This window comes from Chelonia mydas, chromosome 8 (genome assembly GCF_015237465.2).
Source record: "Chelonia mydas isolate rCheMyd1 chromosome 8, rCheMyd1.pri.v2, whole genome shotgun sequence".
NCBI lineage: Eukaryota > Metazoa > Chordata > Testudines > Cheloniidae > Chelonia > Chelonia mydas.
The window spans coordinates 4,029,585-4,050,393 of NC_057854.1; the positions used below are offsets into that span (position 1 = coordinate 4,029,585).

Below are 20,809 nucleotides of genomic sequence, written 5' to 3' on the forward strand. Positions count from 1 at the left end.
GGGGGGGGCCTTTTGTAGTGATAATCAAGGTGGGCCATTTCCAGCAGTTGACAAGAAAGTCTGGGGGGGGAAGGGGGGAATAAACATGGAGAAATAGTCTTCCTTTGTGTAATGGCCCATCCACTCCCAGTCTTTATTCAAGCCTAAGTTAATTGTATCCAGTTTGCAAATTAATTCCAATTCAGCAGTCTCTCGTTGGAGTCTGTTTTCGAAGTTTTTTTGTTGAAGAATTGCCACTTTTAGCTCTGTAATCGAGTGACCAAAGAGATTGAAGAGTTCTCCGACTGGTTTTTGAATGTTATAATTCTTGACGTCTGATTTGTGTCCATTTATTCTTTTACGTAGAGACTGTCCAGTTTGGCCAATGTACACAGCAGAGGGGCATTGCTGGCACATGATGGCATATATCACATTGGTAGATGTGCAGGTGAACAAGCCTCTGACAGTGTGGCTGATGTGATTAGGCCCTATGATGATGTCCCCTGAATAGATATGTGGGCACAGTTGGCAACGGGCTTTGTTGCAAGGATAGGTTCCTGGGTTAGTGGTCTGTTGTGTGGTGTGTGGTTGCTGGTGAGTATTTGCTTCAGATTGGGGGGCTGTCTGTAAGCAAGGACTGGCCTGTCTCCCAAGATCTGTGAGAGTGATGGGTTGTCCTTCAGGATAGGCTGTAGATCCTTGATGATGCGTTGGAGAGGTTTTAGTTGGGGGCTGAAGGTGACGGCTAGTGGCGTTCTGTTATTTTATTTTGTTGGGCCTGTCCTGTAGTAGGTGACTTCTGGGTACTCTTCTGGCTCTGTCAATCTGTTTCTTCACTTCAGCAGGTGGGTACCGTAGTTGTAAGAATGCTTGATAGAGATCTTGTAGGTGTTTGCCTCTGTCTGAGGAGTTGGAGCAAAGCAGTTGTATCGAAGAGCTTGGCTGTAGACAATGGATCGTGTGGTGTGGTCTGGATGAAAGCTGGAGGCATGTAGATAGGCATAGCGGTCAGCAGGTTTCCGGTATAAGGTGGTGTTTACGTGACCATCGCTTATTAGCACTGTAGTGTCCAGGAAGTGGATCTCTTGTGTGGACTGAGCCAGGCTGAGGTTGATGGTGGGATGGAAATTGTTGAAATCATGGTGGAATTCCTCAAGGGCTTCTTTTCCATGGGTCCATATGATGATGATGTCATTAATGTAGCGCAAGTAGAGTAGGGGCATTAGGAGACAAGAGCTGACGAAGCGTTGTTCTAAGTCAGCCGTAAAAACGTTGGCATACTGTGGGGCCATGCGGGTACCCATGTCAGTGCCACTGATTTGAAGGTATACATTGTCCCCAAATGTGAAATAGTTATGGGTGAGAACAAAGTCACAAAGTTCAGCTACCAAGTTTGCCGTGACATTATCGGTGATACTGTTCCTGACGGCTTGTAGTCCATCTTTGTGTGGAATGTTGGTGTAGAGAGCTTCTACATCCAAAGTGGCCAGGATGGTGTTTTCAGGAAGATCACCGATGGATTGTAGTTTCCTCAGGAAGTCAGTGGGGTCTCAAAGATAGCTGGGAGTGCTGGTAGTGTAGGACCTGAGGAGGGAGTCCACATAGCCAGACAATCCTGCTGTCAGGGTGCCAATGCCTGAGCTGATGGAGCGTAAAGGATTTCCAGGTTTATGGATCTTGGGTAGCAGATAGAATACCCCTGGTCAGGTTTCCAGGGGTGTGTCTGTGCGGATTTGTTCTTGTGCTTTTTCAGGGAGTTTCTTGAGCAAATGCTGTAGATGCTATAGCAAATGCTATAAACTGAGTGAGCATGGATCATTCCTTTTTGCTTTTGGTTGCATCATGCAACTGGAAACCTATTAAGACTCAGAACCAAACTACCTGTGGTCATTACCTCCCCCCGCCCCGCCCCCCACAATACCTAATCTGTGATCCACCGAAACAAATTTCTACTCCAGAATCACACTTCAGGTATATTTTTTTCATATGCATGTTTAAATCTCCTCCTTCCATTAAACTGTATGGAAGATCATGAACTATAAACATAAGGACAAGCAATTAGCACTACAATCAAATGGAGCAGACAAACATTCATTGGCCCAGGGGATTAAAAAGCTTATCAATGATTGCGAGTTCATCTGTTCTTTGAAGCTTGATTGAACTTGTTGTGACCCATGATGGCTAACTATTAAATTTTTCCACAAGGCGGTCCTGGGATATTTTTCTATGATCTATCAAGGACTTCCTGCAAGATTCTGGGGTAGGGGGATGAGTGCCTACACTTGCAAATATGAGTGTGTGTCAGCTCATTCGAGGATGGAGTCAGGCGTCTCAGTATGAGACCCAAGCATGGGAGAAGGTGATGATTGCTTGGTATCCTCCTCGATCGGGGTGGCCAACCTGTGACTCCGGAGCCACACGCGGCTCTTCAGAAGTTAATATGCGGCTCCTTGTCTAGGCACCGACTCCGGGGCCGGAGCTACGGGCACCAACTTTCCAATGCGTCGGGTGGTGCTCACTGCCCAACCCCTGGCTCTGCCACAGGCCCTGCCCCCACTCCACCCCTTCCTGCTCTCTCCCCTGAGCCTGCCATGCCCTCGCTCCTACCCCTTCCCCAGACCCTCCTGCACACCACGAAACAGCTGATCGGGAGGTGCAGGGAGGGAAGGGGAAGCACTGATCGGCGGGGCTCCCAGTGGGCGGGAGGCGCTGGGAGCAGGGCGGGGGAGCTGATGAGGGGGCTGCTGACGTATTACTGTGGCTCTTTGGCAATGTACGTTGGTAAATTCTGGCTCCTTCTCAGGCTCAGGCTGGCCACCCCTGTCCTAGAGTAAGCAAAAGGTGGGGGAAGGCATTCAGTGAAGGCGTGCATTAGGTTAAAGGCTGAAAATGGAGCTAGCATCCTTTGAGAGACCCTGCCTCTACTCTCACTCTTGATTGACACAAGCACATAGGCAACGCCAATTAACCATTCAAATGAAGCCCTACATGGCATGATTTTGGTGTCTACATCCAAGAGACAGCGGCACACAGTTTCCACTTTGAAATTCTATTCCTGTCAACAGCAGCAACTTCAAAGGCCATGTCACATTCGTGTCATACTTTGAAGCTCGATTGTCTATGTCCCTAACAACTAGAGTTACAGAAATGTTATTCTCTGTGGCACTAAATACACCGAGATGGCTCGCATCTTTGAGCTCGCAGCTGGTCTGTGAAGGATATCTTGTTTATCTTCTAGCTGCTGCTGCTGGGCAACAGTGGTACAGTAAATGGCGGAAACAATAAGGGACTTAGATCAAGGAAACAAAGTGGAAATTATTACCTAATTTTATGTGATAGGAGTCCACTGCCCAGCTGCCTCTATTTAATCATGTGATTTTAAAATAGCTATGCAAGCCTTTTTAATAATATCCCACAATAAAAATATAGGATTTAGCATTAAAAAAGGAAGCATATCCTTTCATAACAAATGAATGGCCCTTTTTAATTCAGCACTGTCACTATGTGCTTGATAGAACAATACTTTGGATGCAGCACTGATTTACAATGATAGACTTGTGTCACCAGGACAGGACTTTTCTCCCCCTAAGCAAGGATATGATTCAGTGAGTAATTGTTTTGTGTTGCTATAGCAGAAAGGTTTGATAGGTCTATTAGTCTCACAGTATAAGGTCACGAGGAGTTTATAAACAAAGACAACCTATTACTCAGGGAGGGATGTACAACGAAAACAAAAGGAAGGGCTTGAGCATGTCACCAGGCCTGTTACAAGGTGGATATTTACAAGTGTTGGGCGATTTTCTTTCACTGCGTTTCATTGCCAGATTTTTTATATATTTCAGATTCTTGCACTGAGAACACAGATAATCTTCTAACATTAAATTTTCTATACAATAGCGTTACAATACCAGGCTACTGACGAAGGCTGGCATCTGAACACTGCAGTCCTTGTATTTTGTTGTAGTTTAAAGGACAAATGAATAAAGATGTAGCAAACCAAAGAAAGGTTCCCTTTCTCTCCATCCAGTAAGAATTCTTCCTTTCTGGAACTTTTAAACTCTGAAACACCTACCATCCATCATCTTTAACCATGAGATTCTGAGTCCTCCTGCCCAGTTTCACTGATGAAAATGGAGATATCCTAGTAAAGGACCTGGCAAGGAACAACTTTTCAAAAGTTTTGAGAAGTAGCATCAGGGCGATTCAACCTATGTGAGATGGAAATTAGAGTCTAATTATAACAACGTGAAGGACATTTCTCTAATTTCTAGCTGGCATGGAATCAAAGAATTCATAATAAAAAAATAACCTTTGGTCTTATCAGGGTAACAGAATGGGAAATAGTGCATGAGGTTTCTAATGATGGAATAGACTAGAACTCCTCTGAAGTCACTTCATAAAAGTTAGAAATGGAAAAGTCCTACTAGGTCATCTACTGCATCTTCCTGTCATATCAGGATGGTTCTACCATGCATTCTGAGGCTGACTTGATGCAGGGGGAGGGGAGAGCAGACTATCTGCTCCGCACGCCAAAGAAATGCGGACTCTAGGGGACAAAATGTTTCTCATTTAGGGGATGGGCGTAAAAACGATGGAAGCGTGGGTGTGTAAATATTCACCACCTCACTCCTCACAATTCTCGAGTCTCCAGAGTTTTATTTTTTGCAATATTTTAAGGGCCTCAGGCTACGTTTCCCTGAATAGTTCACAAAATCCACATCTAACTTGAAACCCTCCGATTTTAAACTTTTTGGGCATTCAGAATTTTGTACAGCAGTGCCCTGGGAGCCACCAGAGGCAGTTTTGATATATAGGGAAAAGACAGGAAGGGTTAAAATGACACAGACAAACTTACATTTATAATACTCTCTCTCACGCACACACACAGTTACGAAGGGACAGAAACTGTGAGGGACACAAGCACTCTCGCTCCACCTCCAGAAGCTTTATAGATTCATAGATTCCAAGACCAGACCATTGTGATCATCTGGTCTGACCTCTGCATAACACAGGCCAGATCACTTCCTTGCAGAAGCTGCAAGTGAGGACTGCAGCTGGTAGATATTTCCAGCGAGTAGGATACAGCAGAGGTCCAGATCACAGTCTCCCATCTCTGTAAGAATGCTCTCACATAGAACAACTAGGGTCTGGAGATGCAAGAGACCCAGATGACAGGAATTCTGAACACTCAATACAAGCAGAGACTCTCCCCCAGCCAGAGACTTTACTGTCCTGCACTTGGCAATGCAAGTGGCTCAGGAGTCCAGAGGCAGTCACTGAAGGCATTTCCTCCACTACATTTCCAATAGCAGGTTCCTCCTTTGGCCACGTTACTGGTCCTACCATTGCAAGCTCCTTTTCCCCTACAACTTTCAGAGGGTCTTGCATACTCTGCTGCCGAGGTATGCTAAAGATGTAAGGTTCAGCCAAAAAATCTGACATTATTTAGCTGATGAATATCTTTGGCTTCTGTAAAGGCGTCTTCTTCCCTATGAACAAACTCAAGCATAAAGGAATGACAAATGCCCTTACTGTACATTCCAATATTGAGAACAGTCCTCCTACTCAGAAACTCTTAATTCACTAAATCACATAAAAAACGCTATTGTTCTTTACAATGCTTCTACCCAGGATCCTTTTTCCAGGTATTTGACTGAACACATACAGCTTCACACTGCAGTCAATTAAAAGGACATTGCCAAGGATGCTGGCACTCCGCAAACAGTGGTCTCGGTTTCGTATTTAAGCCCATACTTTATACAAAGCAGATGAAGGTTTTTAAAATAGAATATGCATGGCTACCAATAAACTCAGGCACAGAATCTATCTTTAATATGCTGTCACTTAGATACCAAAGTAAAGGCTCCTTAGGAAAAGAGATGGGATAGACAGAGATGTTAGTAGAATACCCTGTGGATGTGCTAGTTTTAGAATTTGATGCACTTCCGTCTCGCAAAATCTATTTGCCTCAGTTTGTCCGGGGGGGGGGGAGGGATTATGGGTAAGTAAAATATCATTCAATTTTCACCACCATCTTCCTCACCAATTTAAGAAACAGTGTTAGTTGAGAAACGTACAGGCCAACAGCGTATGCCTGATACTTACATGAACATCTCACGTAAATCCGTGCTTTCCACAAACCAGCCATTTAGTATCTGGGTCCCCACAAATGCCCATGTTCAAAAGAGCTAGGCCCAGGGTACTGCAGAGAGCAGGGATTTGCTTTTCTGAAGAGCTGAAGCTGCCACCGTGAGAGAGGAAGCTGGTGCTGGATCAAAGGTGCCAGCCAGAGAGACAGAATGGCCTGTGGCTGAGAGCAGAGAGGCATCGAAGGCGGAAGAGACACAGCCAGCATGTATGTAATCAACACCCCACAGGACTCATCTACCCTCCGCTCCATACAACCTCACTGTCAGCGTATCTCTGGAGTAATGGGCAGGGGGAACACAATCCTTCTTCCAGCCACCAAAAGCCAATCCCAAAATCCACTCCAGGCTGTTTACGGAGATCAGATAACCCAATCGAAGGACGGGAAGAAATCAATAGATTAATCTGACAACTTCAAGGAACTCTGCACCCATCCACCAGCTTCACACCCCCAAGCTATCACCTCCGTCCCCCAAATGCACCCCCAAGCAACTACACCCCCAGCCTGTCATGCCCTCCCAGAATTGCACCCCAAGCTGGAAGAATTAATTGCAGGGAAGGTTTATGGCCCCAAAGGATAAAAAAAACCTACCCTCGTTAAAGGGCGACATTTGACTGGTATTACCCTCACTACTAATCAACATCTGTTTTGTTGTATGCCTTGCACAAGGGGACCCTACTCCACAACTGGGATCTCTGGGGACTATCACAATACAAAGAAATATTATTTGTCTATCTATTTCACCATTAGCAAGAGAATACAAAGACGATCGTGAAGATAAGAACTTATGATGAGGCTAGCATCATGGCAAGTCAAAAGCTTCTATAAGAGATGATCCCACACAATTCTCTCTCACAATATGACCCAGGAAGACCAATAACCTATTTCAACATCTGAGAAAGGACCTTCTGGAGGAATTTGTCCTTTTAGCCTAAAAAAAAAAAATCTCATCAGACTTCATACCTGTGTTATTGCTCTCTGGGCATGAAACCTAAACACACAGCCTTCCTTTGCTGAGTTCTTACTCAGACAACAAGATGTAAATCTTTAGTATATACTGCAGTCAAGAATACATACCATGATGGGTTTGGATTAAGGTATTCTGTTGTTTCCAACTCAAACAACTAACAGCCTGTAACATTCTCCACATGTTTACCTTAGAATATTTTAATATATTAATACAAAATGGATTTTTTTAAAATCCCTTGTCAGAAGTAAGAGCATTACAATGAAACAAGGAAGTGTAATTGGTAATAATGCTTCAACACACTCATCTCTAAACTCTGCTAACTTCCACAAAAGGCCTTCCAAAAATGTATCCATCTAAGATGACATCATTACCTTAGTTTTCAATACTTTTACTGTGGATGCACACATTTCCCCCCAACCCTCCCCCAACAGACTTGGAAAGCTTGTTATCTGTAACACTAAATGAAAGACTAAACCTCAAAGTGATTTTTCTGTGTGTGAAATTAAAGCGTATAACAGCATGCTGGGCTCCAGCCTACACAAGTGATCTGGGCTATGCTTCTCATTAATAAAAACCAGACCCATTTTGGCAGATGAATCAGTCAAAAAGCTCTCTCAATGAAGATTTAAACAGAGAAAAAAAAATCAAATGACAGATTTGTTTCTTAGACAACCAAGCCGATGCAGAAAAGTCTTGTATTCACACTTTCCGAAATGATCATCTCTTAGTAGTTAACGACTCCAAGCCTGATTCTGCTCCAACATTTCCACTGACATCAATCACTGCAGAATCAGCCCCTTCACTATTGGCTGGTTCAAATCCAGCTCCTGAATACCTGGTTCAAGTCTCCTATGTCCTCTCAAGTATCTATTTCTGGCAACATATAAAATAATAGACTAAAACAATCAATTTATCATCAAAGCATCACACTGCTGTTTGATCATCCTCCCCCCCACCACCACCACATTAATCACATTTTTGTTTCATGCAAGGCAAAGCTGCTGTAACATACCCTATTAAACAGGAACAGAGGGCAAATAGTAGATTTCCTAGTGCCTGCCTCAAAACAGCAATATAGCTAATGATTTTATACAAAATGCTAGCACGGGCTCTCTACGAATGAAACTGAAAAACAATCAAGCTATTCAGGACCATTTTGCAATCAGAGCATCAAGCCATACTATAGAAGATCAGCAACACATGCACGGTCTCAATGACATGTGGTGGAAAGTATGGTCCAGTTAAACATTGTATTAGTCGGACTTCAGAATCTAGATTTGGGGAAACAAAATATAAGCAGCAAAATAGTTTAGAAGCTAGGGTTCTGGGAATCTGGATGGCACTGGATAACTAAAATCATGGTTAAATTTTTACATGGTCCTAAGAATAGTAAGAAGAGTGAAATTCAGCCTTGATAGCACAAGATCTATCTTACACTTACATCCCCCTTAAACCCAAAAAGTAGATCTGAAGAGGTGTGTAGACATGCATGCTAACCTTTTGCACCAGAAGCCTCTCACTTAGCATGTACAAAGAGTCTGACAGCTTAGGCAATTCAAAGACTAGAAAAAGTGAAAATCTCTGTTCCACATGATTTTCAAAACTCAAGTCAAGCCTTCCATACCCAGCCTTACAGCTATACCCATTGCCGATGATTTGTCAGACACACCTGGAATAGTCTCAGATGCAGAGAGAGCTTCGGTCAGCAAAGCCATTCTTTAGATCTTACATTTATAGCAGACCACACTGAATCTTAAAAGCTGGAATAAAAATCCTGGACTGTTGCTATGCACAGATTTGATAGACTTCAAAAAGTTACTGGAGTGGGACAAACCGTGTGAAATGCTTTTATCAGGAAGTGAGGCAAGCAGCAATCCAGTGGCTCAAAAAAAAGAAAAGAAAAAAAAAACAGCTCTCATTTAATTAGCTCTTTGCCAAGTGTCAGCAAGGCTGTAGGAAATGTCCAATGGTGGTTCCTCATTTGTGATCCCAACAGCTATAGCTCCATTCCTGACAAAAACAGCTCATTATCCAGCAGAGATGAACCCTCCTCAGGAGAGAGGTGTTTCTGCCGCCGTTAATAGCATCAGTTCAATACGATAGCTCCCACTGCCTGCTTCTAGCAGAGTACATCTGATATATGAAGGTGATATAGGAAGCTTGTGCACTGGGATAGAGCTGGCCGCACATCCAGGCTAGAAGCAGTGATATAGACTGGTTTCTAACAATGCAACAGAACTAGTTTTATCTGCAGACAGAAGTCAAACCTAAGAACAAATCCCAGTTGTTTTTGTTTTGTTTTTTTAAAGGGGATGGACAGTGGAAGACAGTAGGAGACAGGAACTGTGTCTATAGCCCAAATTAGTATTTATGAAGCCCTAGGGAACGATACCCACTGCTGAACCATCCTTGACAAGGTGGCAATCTTTAGCCCTGGCTCCCAGACGCTTCCAGAGAGCACACTGTTTGCACTAAGATCGGAATGCACTAGATTGTGCCAAGCTGGCAAGTTTCTCCTAAAGGGGAGCCCCCAGAAGAGTTTTAGTCCCCTCACCATCATCCTTTGCAATTTCTCCCATCAAACCCTAAAGTACACTTTCATTTATTTATAAAATATTACACTATCCATCCACAACCTTTGATCAAAGAGTGGAAAGAATTTGCCCCTGGCCCCATCTAAAAATGGTTATCATCACTCTCTGACATCTCCTCGTGGATTTCTAGCTATCAGCTCAACTGATAAAATAGAGCTCTTAATATTTCTCACAAGGCATCCCCACACACATACACACATCTCCTTTCACAGTTACCATGGACAGCACCATCATCCTGCCCGCAGACCTCTCTCTAACCCTGCATGTGAGGACCATGCAGGGGCTTCCAGGTGAAGGTGGTTGGGGCTCAGCAGAGGGGTCTGGATGTGGAGATCTCAGCAGGGGGGTCTGTGTGCTGGGGGAGTGGGGCTTGGTGGGGTGGGAGTCTGGGTGCAGCTAGTCGGCGGCCAGTGGTGTGGGGGTGTGGATGTGGGGGCTCAGGGTGGGGGTTTGGCGTCAGAGTGGGGGTTTGAGTGCAAGGAGCTCAATGAGGGGTGGTCTAGATGCAGGGGTGGAGGTCCAGAGGCAAGGGGTCTGGGTGCTGGTGGGTTCTAGATGAAGGGGTTGAGGTTCAGTGCGGTGGGGTTCGGGTATGGAGGGCGAGGAGGGTTCTGGATGTACCAGGTGAGGCTTGGCAAGGGTATCTGGGTATGGGAGGTCCTGATGCACGGGGGCTGGCTGGATGGGAGAGCAGCTCCCAGTACAGTGACCCCTCCCCCCCACAACTGTGGAGCTGTGGGGGCAGGAAGCAGGGGAGGATGCTGAGCTCCCTGCAGCTGGAGGAGGTTTCTGGGGGTGGGTCTGACACAGACCCAGCCACTGCTTGCAGGGGAAGAGGAAGTTCCATCCTCTCCTGCTTCCAGCCCAGCCAGGACTAGCAGCTGAGCCCAGTTCAGGGTGGGGTGTCCCCAACTCCACGGTGATTTACCGCTCTGCCAGCTGCTCCGGGTGCCTGAAACGATGTACCTGCACTGCTAGGGAGCGGTGTGTGACTGCTCTTGTAGCTTCCCTTTGCTTCCCTGTCAGAAAGTCATTTTTCTGCGGGGAAGCAACGAAATCTGCAGGGGACATGAATTCTGTGCACGTGCAGTGGCGCAGAATACCCACAGGAGTAGTATTATCTACACCATGCCTGACAGGCGTTTGTCTAACCTGTTCTTAAAAACCTCCAATGACAGAGATTCCACAACCTTCGGTTTTTCCCGTATTTCTGCATTCAGTGATATGGCGGAGCTAAGAAAGCATATCTCACTGCACACGCATAAATTTTACTCTCGTAATCAAGTACTTTGTCAACTCTTCCATAATTAAAAAAAAAATTAAGGGACTCTCCAAAACATACAAGGCCAGATCTTCACCTGGTGTGAATTGGCAGATCCACTGAGATCAAATGAACTACAGTGATTTTTGCCAGCTAAGGATATGGTCTGTAGTGCAATAATGCAGGCTGCTCATTTTTTGTACTTCAAATAATTCAACTGAATCTTAAAAACAAAAACAACCACAGATTATTCCATGTGTATGCAGTGAAGCTTCAGTCACTAAAGGCAGAATCCTGCAGCTCTGATTCACTCAGCACTCTGTTGGCTCCCGTGGGTGCTTCACATAAGTATATCACCTATGATTTGGCACCAGTCTTTTTTGTTTCAACTCTCTGCACCGCCATCCCAGTGGCCCATTAGCCTGCACAGTGAGGCAGTGCATTTTGATCAGGAAGTGAAATAAAGGAGAACGTCTTTAGAGACTAGCTTTAAAAACAGAAACAATTCGACCTGTAAAGGTTGCCTTGGGGTGCCCCTACCATGATGCTAATCTGGGTGACATGGACCTTGCTGCTGGAGCTCTCTGGTGCCCAGCCATGTCTACTAAGCAATCCTCTCTCCCTCACCTGAGTGATACAAGCGCTACGAGGAGTAATGCAGCTGCCATGAAGCAGGTGGGCACAGAGTTACCTCGCTTGGACCGCCATGAGGGATCCCTACTACCTAGGCTGGCACCAGGAAAGGCCTTATCTTATCTAAGGCTTTATCTACCCAGTCATTTTGCCCTGATTCCAGCCATCGGCAGCCAATCACTAGGTTAGCTGCACTGGTGCAAACAGCAGCTTAGCCTGTCTACAGTAAGTGTATGTGCCGGAACAACTTCCCTGGCTGCTGGTCAATAGGGACCGTAATCAAGGCAAATCCCCAGCATACTTAGCGCCACAGCACAGTGTTAACAGTACAGTTAAAAAACACCGACTGTCATATATTCAAAGGAGTAACCACAATGCAGTGTGTTGATGATGTGTCCTCCATAAATGGACTGGCAAAACAGCACATTGTAATTTCACATCCTAAAGTTTATTCTAGACTGACAATACCAGGGGCTAAGAATTCATCACTGTACCCTGCACTGCTCCCATTTTCAATATTTGTGTAAACATTTAGACTGCCCAATCTGACACACCCCATCGCCTCCAGGGACAGAGAGTCACCAGCATGAATGCAATGCATCAAAGATGCACATTTCAAAACCTTCACGTTGTTAGCGGAACTGACATGGCTTATTGTTAGTGCTCAGTTGATGATCCATGCCAGTGTGCTTTGAGGTTGCATCAAAGGGAAGCAGGGAAGCATCAAAGTGTACAAAATTTAGATACACTTCCACTGTCTCTAAGCTTCCTTGAAACACCATCGCATAGCCTGGAGGAGGTGTGTCTGAAAAGGCAGTGGTACGCTGAGTAATACAGAAGCAATCTTTTTCATCTTCTCATCCAATACTCTAAAATGCCACCACATAACACCGCTTTATAAATGTGCTGGAATCACTGCGCTCTACAAGATCTCACCGTGGCAGATCTTGCAGTCGCATGGAATATCTTTGGGGACCATACTGTATTAAACCTATGAATGGTTTACATACAGTGGTGTTCTACTCCATGGGTGAGGGTTACTACAGCTCCTGTAGGAATGAAAAAACTGTGGGTAGTGATTAAGGTGAATCACTGAGACTAAACAACTCTAGAGAGGTACTGCCACCGGAATGATTCGTGTATACAGGTTCAAGCTGGGTTTTGAGACTCGGAGACAATGAAAGGGCTTTTGGTGAGGATGAACTTGAACCCACTCATGGCCTGCTTTCGGATCCAGCAAACAGATCGGACCTTCTGTCCAAGGTCCGACCCTCAGGCCTAGCCTAAGGGTCGGAATGATTTTGACTAAACAGTACCCCATAAGACTGATGGGTGACCTCTGGTAAGGAACTTGTGTGTAGGAACTTTTATTGTTTTTATGTTTTCTCGGTAATGCTCTTGCCTTAAGAATAAACGTGCTTACTTAGAAATGTGCTTGCTGGCAGTATACTGTCCGTGGCCCTTGGAGAGGAAGCAAAGGCACTGGCCTTTAGGCAGACTTGCTTGCAAGGGATAGCATAGTGTAAGGCACAGAGCTGTGTAGCCTTAAAACCCCCAGGTCAGAAGGGAGTGGGACAAGGGTCCCTACCCAGAAACAGGTGACAGCGAGGACCTGAGACCTGACTGGGAACTTCTTTAGTGGATCACAGAAGGGAGGATACAGGTGCAGTAACTTCAGCTGTGACACTTGCAATATGAGATTCACAAACATACACATACGTACAGGAAACTTGTAATGGTCACGCAGGATTTGCTGATTAGATGGGATGCGTCACTGAGATTTTCCAAGGTTTTCTTATTATTCAGGGATCAGCTATTCTGCTCTCTGGTCTAGCATCAGTGCTTGGGAAAAGGTAATGACCCTCAATGCTTTACATTCACTGAAAAGCAGGAGCCTCACCTTTCAAAGGATATAAATCATTGGTTTCCAGCTAGCTCTCCCAAAACTCAATGAAATTATATCAGAAACCAAGAGAGAAAAAGTCAAGACTGACATCAGAACAGTGATTTTGAGCCTGATCCTGGGTAGTCAATTGAATTCTTTCAGCTGATTACTAATAGGGGCTGGCCCAGGCCCACTAAGGTTTCATACCTTAAGATCTGCCAGAGCGAGAAACAAAGGACCAAATTCTTTGCTGGTGTAAATTGGTGCAGCCTCATTGCATAGAGTTGTACCAGTTTATACTAGGCAGAAACTTTTGCCCAAATACTTCGTCCTATTTGGAAGCTGAGATTCCCACTGGTTCCTAAAACATCCCACCATTATTAGTGCCTGGGATTTATTATCATGATTTTTTGCATTAGTCCCAAATTGAGCAAATCGCAAACTTTAGATCAGATTAATTTTAAATCCCTGATAAAGTGTCATATAGTTAAAACGTACAGTCCTGTCTAAAAAACAGTGAAAAATATCAAACTTAAAACAGCCTTTACTGCATAAGCATCTACCATTAAATTTTCGAACAAGAGCAGACATTTTCAGAACCACCTGTCCCATCAGAATCAGTGACAGGGAGACAGGTTATTAGCTGCATATAGTTTTGAAAAGTTATGGGGTTAAATGCCGAAAGTTGCTGTGTATTCATTCTGAATACAAAAATTCAACCACTTTCAATTATATTGTAAATCAAAGTTTGTCAAACAATGCCTAAAGCAATATGGTGTCAGAACCTTCTAGTGAAGCATCAGTATAGCCTGTCAATTACTGTTTTGACAATCACACATTAAGCATTTCTTAATGCTTAACTCAGGCCTACTTGGACTTCTTGCTCTTTCAGGTTCTAGTTGCTGATGGTCCACAACGTGAGAGGACTCAAACAGAAATGCACTTCCTCCGGCAGTCAAAGAAAAATTAATTCAGATGGTGGTGGTAACACACAAGCTTTTAGGCAAAGATAATTCCCATTTCAAGTGTATCTACTGGATTTAAAGAAATCAGATGAAGGGGCCTGAACTTCCCACACATGAAATAAAGTACTCCTGAGGAAATTTTGCACCCCCTGTGCATCCGTAGAATTCATGTCCCCACGCATACTTCTTTGCTTCCCTGCAGAAAATGAAAAGGAAGCAAAGGGAAGACACTGGGGGGTGCGGCCTGGGGACGACCAGGGGCGTTGTTTGCGGGGAGCACTACCCCCGAAACAGAGGCAAGGCATGTGGAGCACACAGGATCACATACCACTGCTCTCCCACACCCTGCATTTCTGTGAGCGCAGAGCTGGCCAGCTGAAGGAGGATGATGCTCAACTCGCTGAGTCTGCAGCTGGACACTGCCTCCTGGGTCCTAGTGCTGGTCGTGCTACCATCCTGTGTGCTGAGAGTCATCCTGTTTTCTGTATAACAATGAGTGCCCGTGGTGGGGCAGGGCAAGAGGGGGCAGAGGAAAAGTGGGTGGGGTGGTGGGAAGATGCAGTGGGATAGGGCAGGGGGAGGGGAATAGGGGCAGGGGACGGTGGGGAGAGGATGGAGCAGTGCGGGAGAGGAAGAGAAGGGGATAGGGGAATCGGGAGCCCGGCATACGGCACCCACAAGTTAGCAGCAGCTGGGGCTCCCCCATTAAGCAAGCCCACTGAACCCCCACCAGGACGAGCCCCGCCCCAACGAGCCCCAGCCAGCTACACCTGAACCCTCATGCCAAGCTCCCTATACCTAGACCCCCTGCTGAGCCCCAACCACCTTCATCTGGACCCCCCCCCAGAGTTCAACTGCCCCTGCACCCAGAACACCCCAACAAGCCCCTGTGCATCCAGATCCCACACTGAGCCACCCACACCCAGACTGCCCCACAGAGAACCCCTTCACCCCACCCCTGGATTCCCCCACACTGAGCCCCTCCACATTTGTATCCTGCAGGGCTGAGCCTGCCTGCCCGTATCTGGTGCACCTGGCATGCAGGGGTAGGGCCCTGGGGTGTTTCTGGGGCAGGCCCAGCACTTGCGCTGTGTCAGGGTCAGTTGCAGCCTCACTGCAGAGTCCCTGTCCCGGGACGGGGGGACTACAGGGTGATCTCCCACCTCCATGCAGCCAGTGGCCTGTGCTCCCCACTGTCATGCTGGAGTGTCCACATGTATTTATTGACAAATAAAATTTGCAGAATTTTAAAATATTGTGCACAGAATTTTAATTTCTTTGGCGCAGAATTCCCTCGGGAGTAATAAAGGCAGAAGTAGATGGCTTGGAAAGTAATCTTCCCCTAAAAAAACTTCAATGCCAGATGTGTGTCCCAGAGGTTTTATCAATGCACATTAGTCCCTAATATATTTCTTCCATAGTCATCAAAACAGTTCAATTAAATATCAGTATCTTCTCAGATTAGCCCAGCATAGAGTTACCATTTATCGATAAATCAGGATTAAAGTCACTTCAAAGTAACAAAAGAATGCATTACGATTTCAAAGAAGAATGACAAGACAGACAACAACAAAATAACCTTATGCAGCATATAACAAGCTTTCAGTTAAGTATGTGCTATACTGATTTTTAAGGGCAATTAGGCGAGTTTTTATTTAGTTATAATTGGGTTTTGTTGATGCACAGAGAACATTTGGAGATGTATCAGCTCACGAGAAAGAGACGACAAGGTCCCATCACATGCTACAGATATATAAAGGCATCTCCATATACAGAACCTTCCTCTTTCCGAGGGTCAGGCACAACCGTCTGCGCCACTGCGTACAATACGCTCTCTCTCTCCATCAAGCAACTTTTAATGCACCCCCTTTATAACTTGTCTTATAAAGGATCTGTGCATGTGCATTGTATCAACATACACCATGGTCACTAGAGCACTATAGGTATGTTATAAGGAAAGCAAACATTGTCTAACTGTAAACACCTGAACCAAAAAAAAACACCGATTGCCTGAAAGCTTGTAGGATTTATCTCTTGCTCTATTGTGATGTATTGAGATTTTCTAAATCACCAAGGGAAGTTACACGCCTGCATCCCTGTACCAGAGCAGACTCACTCCTACCTCTCCTGTAGCCCACAAAATGCTGGGAGACCATCTTCTAGTACAACACCTCATGCAATTTGTTTACAGTGTTCTTTTCCACTGCCTTTATACATTATGTAGCCTCATCCCACCACTAACAAGGAGCCATCAGCTCCTAAGGCAAGGAAGGGAGCGCTCCCTCATGGCTCTGGCTCTAAAAGCCAACCTCCCCTCACTCCTTTGCACTGCCTTCCTGAGTCCTTTGCACTGAGTTAGTTAGCCTTTTAACTCTCTCCAGCCCATCCCAATCTATCAGCTGTCCCGCTCCCCTTGAAAGTCAGGGAACCTAACTGCTCTTTGGGCCTTTGACAAATCTCTCCCCATTTTATCAGCTCTACACATTGTAACACTGAGTTTTTGTTGGCAAAACAAGAAAATTGTCATGGTAACATTTTCCCCCAAACCAAATTTTTTTTAACAAAGGAAGTGTTTGCAAACAACATAGAAATTAATAACAGTTGCAAATGGAATACATTAATACTATCAAATCCATGATTCTTAAGACTGAACAGTAAAAACTGCTGGAAGCTACAAATAGCAAGTGTGAATAAAGTCAAACTCTTTTTATATTCCACGGTGAGAATTTTTAAGAACTTAAGACAAAGCCCATTTTCCAATGGCAAACAGATCTGCTCTAATCAAAGAGTTTAGAAATGAAGCTGTTTTTATAATGTATTTCTGACAGATGATTCTCCTTTACGACCCCAATCTTGATTCTACTGAGCCAAAATGACACCTCTTATCTCTCTGAAGTCAGTATAATTTTGCCTCTACTAGCACTCAAAATAAAGCTCTTTCTAAGCAAGGCGGCTTGAAATATGGGACCAGATATTCATTTGGTGTAAAGCAGGGAAGCTCCATTGAAGTTAATGGAGCTATACCAGTTTACACCAACTGAATATATAGGGTCCTTTACAGAACATGCTCCTCTAGTGCAGGACATGTGAGCACATTTCTATGCTTACCTGTATATCACATCACAGAACAAGCATGCCTGCTAGCATGCGTATCTAGTTCAGTAAGCTATTCGTGGCTGACCTACACTGCCCAAATACGGCTCAGAATTGCTCATTTTTGCTTTCAATGAGACACCACGTAGGTGCTGATTTAGTGGTTCATTTATCAAACCTTGCCCAATACTAAGCAATTCATTTGATTTAATCTGGACAATTCAATTTGAACCCTTCCCCCCGGCCCCTGAAAAAAATCTGAGATGCCATCCCATGTGAATGGGTGTGTTTTCAACAGCTGACTTAACAGAAGACACCTGACTGAAGGGTGTGAGGGGCTTCATAGCCACATGATTATAGTATTTGAGCTTTTTTTACCTTTTAGATCTTAATTTCATTTGTAAATTCAAAATAAAGGCACTTCAGTGGTCATTCTTACTGCTACAGATTCAAGAGTATCTGCTAGAATAGCAGTTGCACTTTCAGAAAAGTCACCAAAAAAATATTAAGTGTCGTATCAATGTAACCAACAAGCTCCTGAAGTTCTGTGGTTCATGATTCAAAGTCCATTATTCTCCCTAGACCTATTGGATACATTTTGGGGATAGGAGGGGGGGGGGGGGGGGAAAACACACATTACATTTATAAGACACCAATCTGCAATCTTCTATTGTTCCATCTAAATGGTGTCTCAGCAGCCCTGAACTTCATATCATCCTTGCAAAAACAATTAAAGTGATTCAACAGGGAGTTTGCTGTTTCGCAGCACAGCTTCAGGACAATGACATCTGGACAGCACACAGCCTAGCACAAGCCAATCGGAAGGGAAAGCCTACATCTCCTTCTCCGTTCAAGATACTACATAAAAGCAGTGGCAGGTGTCAATCAGGATCCCTTTCCCCCCCGCCCAGGAAGGCAGAACACCACCTGTTGGTCACAGCCAAGCCACCCAGGACCATTACTTCATCCTTCCAAGGGCTGTGCAGGGGCTGGAATCACCAGAGCCGGGCGTCCCTTGCTGTGTGTCAAGACACAAGAGTCTTCCCAATGGCAGTGACTTCAGCCCCAGCCCTGACTCTCATCACCTGCTGCCAACTCTCTGTCTCTCTCTCACACTCACACACACACTTTTAATCGTCAGCCGGCATGACCTGCCTTTAATGGGTTCCGCTCTGCCGTCTACTTCTCTCCTGCACGTTTCCAGGGATCAGGAGCAGAGTACGCCCTGTGCTCTGCACCGGGGGCTCTCAACCTTTCCCGGCGACCGGCCCCCTCTGATTTGTCCTGCGCACCCCCAAGTTTCACCCCCTTTAAAAGACGACTTGCTTACAAAATCCGACATAAAAGTACAAAAGTGCCACAGCCACTCTAGGACTGGACCGTTGTGGACTTTCTCATCTTTATGAAATACACGGTTGTGTTTGCATTTCAGCCTATAACAGAGAGCGCGGTATAAACGAGTCAGCGCCTGTACGGAATTTCAGCGTGTCCCGACGTGGCTAGCGCTTTGTGGGTCGGCTGTTGTAAAGCCAGGCAGAGACCCAGAGCAGCTGGTGTCCCCGCTGGAAGATCCCCGGGGCAGAGCCACTGCCCCAGCCCCGTACTGGCAGAGCCCCCGCACCGGGGAAGCCTGCGAGGCAGCAGCCCCGGGGGAAGCCGGGCTGAGCGCTGCGGGGAGGGACCCCGCTCTGCTCCGCGGGCGCGCCAGGGGAAGCGGCCCCGCTGCCGAGCCCACCCGCCGGGAGCGACTTTGCCCAGGAGCCTCCCTCCGAGCAGCACCCTCGGGCGCGGAGCCTCCCCCCCGGGGTGGGAGCTGCAGCAGCTCGCCGGGGGGCGCCCGTGGTGGGGGGGGGGGCGGCGGCAAAGCCAACGCCGGGCGGGCACAAACTTCCCGGAGCGCCCGAGCCAGGCGGCGGGCCGGCCCGGGGAGCCGCCCGCCCCGCCGCCCGCGGGCCCCGCGCGGTACTCACCCCGGGGGCCGGCCCCGCTCGGCGGGACGCCCAGGCTCACGCGCTCCGGCCGGCGACCGCAGCTAAGTCCATGGGGACGGAGCGGGGGAGACGCAGCCAGCGCCGGCAGCAGATCATGCCGGGGGCAGCACCGGGCTGCTCCCGAGCCGCGAGCCGGGGCAGGCGCCTACAGCCCGAGCATCCTCCCCGGGGCGCCCATGCAGCCGGCTCCTACTCGCGCTCCGGCCGGCGGGGCGCGGGGCTCCGCCCGAGCGGGTGGCTCTGGGGTGCACGCATGGGGTGGGGCCGGGGTTCCCGCTCTCTCCTGGCCGCTGAGCCCCCCTCGCTGCCGGGCCGCCCCCCTCCTCCTCCTCCTCCTCCTCCTGCTGCTGCTGCTGCTGCTCTCTGCCCGCCTGGGGCGCTGGCTGCCCGGGCTCCTGGCAAACACTGGGAGGGAAGGCGCTGGGCTGGCTGCAAGCAGCAGCAGCGCCCACGTGCCGGCTCCTGCTGCGTGTGTGTGTGTGTGTGCGCGTGTGCCCGCCCGCCCGCGTGAGCCAGCTGGACTGGGGGGGGGACCGCCAGGATGCTCCCCCTGCAGCTCCAGGAAGCCCGGCTTGCAAAGCTCTTCGCAGAGCAGAGGGTGGAGCCGCTGGCGCTTGGCCCCGCTGCGCCCTGCGGGAGCGAGTTGCTGCCGCCGCTGCCTGGCTCTTGCAAAAAGGGGCTCGGTGCATTTCCCCACCCCCTCGCCCCCCCGCACCAAAGGGTGGCGGAAGGGACCAGCCTTCCTCGGAGGCGGAGGGGGAAAGCGGGGCTCCCTGACTCAGTTGCTTGGTCTCTTTTCAAATCTGGCCCTGGGAGGTGCGTTTAACTCAACGAGGCCCTGGCTGGGAATCAGGCTGCCGGCTTCAGGCAGGGGGACTGCAGAAGGTGATGGGAGGCTGGTTCTCCCTTGCAAATAGATACCGCTCTGGTGTGAAGACCCCCGCTACGAACCCCCTAGGGGATCTCGCCTCAAATGTCCCTCCTAGTCAGAGGCGCTCAAGAGGGAGGTCCCAAGAGGAAGGAGGCTGGAGAGGCCCTGGACGGAGGTTCAGGAGACTTGTTCTCAGCTCAGCCAGAGACTTCCTGGGTGATGTTGGGGAAATCCTGTTCCTCTGCCCCCTTCCTGCAAAATGGGGGAGGGGGGGATAGGTGCCTGAAGGGTTGGGAAGACAAATTGCTAATGGTTTTTAAGAGGCACTCAGTCTCAGCTACTACAGTGCTAGCCATGTAAGTACCAGGATAAAAAGCAAAGCTGACAACATGGGCCTTTCAATTTTAATATGGAGGTGG

The 20,809-nt window shown here is 47.2% G+C and overlaps 1 protein-coding gene across 1 annotated transcript in view; it reads right to left on the reverse strand.

Annotated features, from left to right (window-relative positions):
- Positions 1-19,999, reverse strand: part of SGCD (sarcoglycan delta) — a 498,497-nt gene extending 478,498 nt beyond the window's left edge. The window contains exon 1 of the mRNA XM_037906780.2: positions 19,499-19,999. The gene's annotated coding sequence lies outside the window, so the exon portion shown is untranslated. The remainder of the gene's footprint in view (positions 1-19,498) is intronic.
- Between the last annotated feature and the right edge of the window lie 810 nt (positions 20,000-20,809).